Source organism: Idiotropiscis lumnitzeri, chromosome 1 (assembly GCF_059441095.1).
Source record: "Idiotropiscis lumnitzeri isolate Australia: NSW breed Sydney's pygmy pipehorse chromosome 1, RoL_Ilum_1.0, whole genome shotgun sequence".
NCBI classification, from domain to species: domain Eukaryota; kingdom Metazoa; phylum Chordata; class Actinopteri; order Syngnathiformes; family Syngnathidae; genus Idiotropiscis; species Idiotropiscis lumnitzeri.
In genome coordinates, this window is record NC_142391.1 from 40,424,791 (window position 1) to 40,429,190 (window position 4,400).

Genomic DNA, 4,400 nt, shown 5'->3' on the forward strand with positions numbered 1-4,400 from the left:
GGTTAAAGTCCCGGTCTCTGAACATTAAGCACACAGGATCGAAAAATAGGTTAGGTCCAAATTATAATTATGGTTTAGCCTGCTCTTTCTTGTCAGTTTGTTCCCTCCCCACATCTATTGAAATGTGGTTGATGCTATGCCACTCACGAACTATTAGTGGTCAAGTGTCTATTACGAGGATGCTATGAGATTTTTCTTTTTCTTTTTTAAACTTCACCAATATTTTGAATGTTTGCAAGTGGAAATTCTCCAAATCAGGTTTTTGAAAACCTCGATTGCCGAGAGTCTTTTGAAGGAAAGGCTCATAAATCAGGATGAAACGCTGTTCTCAGGGTGTCGTTGAAATTATGCAAGAAACACAGAGCAGGTTCTAACATTTTTCTGAAAATATATTCAACAAATATTGTTGTTTCTGTGGTTGTACTTCCTGTCCATTAGTCTTTAAGGTGACACATACCATAAGCCCCCTCCACTCCGCCCTCTATGACACTGATGGATGGCCCCGAGGCCGTCGTCGCAGCGACACCGCCCCGTTTCCCATGGACAGACACAAACAGTCGTTGGGAAGTTGGTCAGGCATCCTTGAAAGACTTGAGCAGAGAGACGGACCTCTCGGATGGTTTAGAAACCTCTTCTTGACACAAGATGAAACAATACCGAACGTTAAACTTGTGAAGGCTGAGCATGCAATGCTCTATGGGCATCCCTGTAACAGCTGTAGTACTCGGTGTTACCCAAAGATGGCACTATTGCCTGCTATTTTTTTCTTCCAGAGTGGAGAAGTAAGGATAAAGTTGTCACTTGATAAAACCTAAGCTCCAATACATTTGTCTTGTAGGTTTAATTCCCTTAATCCCCACAAGTGATATGCGTTTTGTTAAAGTTAGAGAGTAGACTGGATTTATTCGTGCTCCAACCGCTGAGCCTTATCTCGTGTATTTACATGGATGGAAGGTTCACGCTCAGTAGTCATCACCTTCTGAGATAAGCTAAGTTGTTTATATCAATAGCTGTAAAAGCAGATAAAAGAGTTTGCCAAAGAGCTCAAATGTTTAGCCTGCTGACTGAACTGGACATCCTCAACGCACCGTATTAGACAGAAGGAGGAGTTGAGACTGAACCGAGTGGCTCTGCAAATTTGGGGACCGAAATGGTGGGTGTCGTTTATTTTTAATCTGCCCCGTCTGATTAATGATACCGATGAGGGGAGTGACAGCGTGCCTGGCAATGGAAAAAAAAAGAGAGCAGGCTACCAGGTTTATTTGGACCTGGCCTGGGAGAGTATGAGCTGAGTTTCAGCTGGGTTGTGGAAGGATGGGGTGGGTGGGGGTGATTCCTGTGTGCTCTGTTCCGAGCCCGAGTGCTGACTGAAGAACCCTGACCTCCGCTCAGCAGGAACAGCTTGACTCCATCACTCTGAGGACAGAGGGCTCACATGCTCTGCTGCCGCACGGCAGGGGCCCACTGGGTTTTGGATGAAGCAGGTAACTACAGTATGGCCACTGAACCCAGCAAAGCAACACGGCACTGTGCCGGTATTTGTTCTGATATTCACATGCTTAAGAAGGCACCTCACAGACGCCAGGTTAGGACAAAAGCAATGGAAGGGAAGTCATTCAGTCTGTCAATGTAACCTTAATGTCTGTTTGATTTTTACCATCCTTTTCATGCACAACATGAATTTGTATTCAAAGTATTTTTAATTGGAGGCGAACGGAACTTTGTTGATTGGTCTCTGTCATCCAAACACACAAATGGTGAGCCGAGTCTGAACTGCATGGGGGAGCGGGGTTCTACTTTCAGGTAGCCAGCTAATGATGGCCTGCACTAAAAATCAAAACTGGGGAGTGCAGGGCTGATATCTCCTGGCTGCCAACTTAAACTTCAAAAGTTGTAGAAAGAGAAGTCATATTTTCCATGAAAGCTTTGTGATGCATAATGTATATGTGTAGTCATGACAACACTGGAATGCAACGCGTCCACATTAAAGTTGTGAGGTCCACTCATTGATTGTGTGTGTGCATGCCTTTACACAGTGTGCTTCTGTCTCCATTATTGTTTATCGATAATTACCATATTCCATGAATACATAAAATATTTCATTTCATTAAATCATTTTGTATACTATAATTTATGTCTGACATTTTTCCAACCAAAAAAAAAGGAAAAGTAAAAAAGGTTTACTGTATGGAGAATTACTTTAAAAAAAAAAAAAAAAAAAAGTTGCCCTTTAGGGAGCATTTTTTTCATTTCACAAGTTTAACAGCTCAACACGAAGTTCAATCATGGAATCAGAGTGTATGTAATACTTGTAAAAATATGCGCACATGATACTAGAATCACTGTAGTGCAGAAAGAATACTTTTTGGGTAGCATTGCGTTGTTTCTGGAAAAATCATTATTTTAGAATCCATTTTGTCCAAGAAGCTCTAGTTATGTTAGTATAGCGTAGGCTGTGTGGACAGCTATATAGCATGAGTGAGGTTCAAACCAAATGTGATCAAATGGCTGATCCATGCTGGACTGTTTCATTATTAGACTTCCAGGAAAGTGATTTACAAGAATTATCCCCCCTTTTTATTCCCAGTAAAACCACGAGACGTTCTTATGCTTTGATGAGAAATTGCTCAACTCAAATAATAAATAACCTAACATGTGCTCTTTGGCAGTTGTTATCCCATCAGTGCAGGATTTGCTCCGTAGCATGATTACTGTGCTATTTAAATCACCTCAGATTTACGAAATGAAGAGTGCGATGAAAATGGTCAACACTATGAACGCAAAACGTGTTCAAGGAATAGTACAGGTAATCTTAACTCGCGCTTCACACGTTTGCCTTCATATGAAGCTGTGTCGCCAGGGGTGGTCACACTTTGACCCCGACTCGTCTCTGCTGACAGGTTCCTCTGCTATGCGGCCCTGTCACTCAACTCTGTGCACCAACAATGGCAGAAATTCCAGTATGTTTGTTTGGTTAAGGATGGCTCTCTGAAACCCCTGAACCTCTTTGGGATCCACAGCAGCCTCCGTCACCCAATGTCAGTCCAAATCTCAAGAATAGGCAAGCCATTTAGCATTTGTATCGCTTATGTTCCTCTACAATGGAGCAAACAGGCTAAATCCACCTTGAAATGCACTTAGTAGAACATGTCAACATGTCAGTCTGCGTTGGGTACTACGTTCCGTCTTAATCCAGCCCATTGAATGCTGACAGTTGCCTGTGAGTCAGACATTCACTCGGCCTTTGTCACCTCAGCTTTTGAGTCGGAGCAGCTCCAGTAAAGAGCGAAATCCTCAGACGCACGTTCAAACACACATGCCGGGTATTAACTACGACGCAAAAGACCAAGGGGGAGGAGAATGCGATACATACCTTATGTAAACATAAGAGCCAAAATGACGCAAAAAGTAGAAAAGGCTCAACCGAGGCGAGGATTATCCTTGAGAAAATGAATAGGGGCCAATTATGAGTGCTCTGTTGTGCTGCCAGTATCTCACTCTGGGCTTGTCAGTCGGAAATCCCTTCTGGGCCCTCACATGGTATGGTGCATGAGAATAGGATCCTTTGGCTACTTGATAGAAATTGGGCTCTTGGGGTGCCCCATCTTCAAAAAAAGCATAAAAAAATAACAATAAAGTAATAGTGAGTTTAACTCACAGTCCCCTGAGTCCAAGGACACTTTTTCATTTTTGCTATCAGGACTGTTACTCACTGCACAGAGTACTCCCCTTCAAACAATTTGAAGGTTGTCTCGTTTGTGGTTCTCTAATCTAAGGGCTGTATATTAGACGATTGCCTCTAGAAAGTTTCAGTCAACCGCAAACATGCCTTCTCGACTCTCCTTCAACCACAAACACTCGAAAAAAAAGGTCAGCTCTTGTCAGCACAAGGTCCCGTTGGTAGTCCCATGGAGGTGGTGGAGGGCTTATGAAATGAGCTTATCTGACCCCTGATAAGGACAGGATACCCTCAGGAATGGTCTAAAATTCAATACACATGGCTGCCACTGTGGCGTGTATCAGAAGGGATGTGGGTGTTTGAAAAGAAGTTTGCTGTCGCTCTGTGGTTGGATTCCGCTTATCGAGAAGGGTCAGACGCAACTCGGCCTTGTGCAGAACACACTGGCCAACAGCAAAAAGGGTATGTGATGTCATAGTTGCACTTTGTGGCTTTGATCCTCAGACATCTCTGAACAAGTAATTATGCCGCCAGCCTCAACCAGAGGTGCTTTCCCACTTGGGAGGTTGTTTTATTATTTCTGAACACTGAGGACCATATTTTTGTTCTGGCCGTAAGTCTGGTGCAAAGCGCATACTAACTCTGCGCATGGGTGGAGTTTGTTTTTTGTTACACCTAATAAGTGAAAAAGAAAATTAACATATAATAACGTGAAATATTC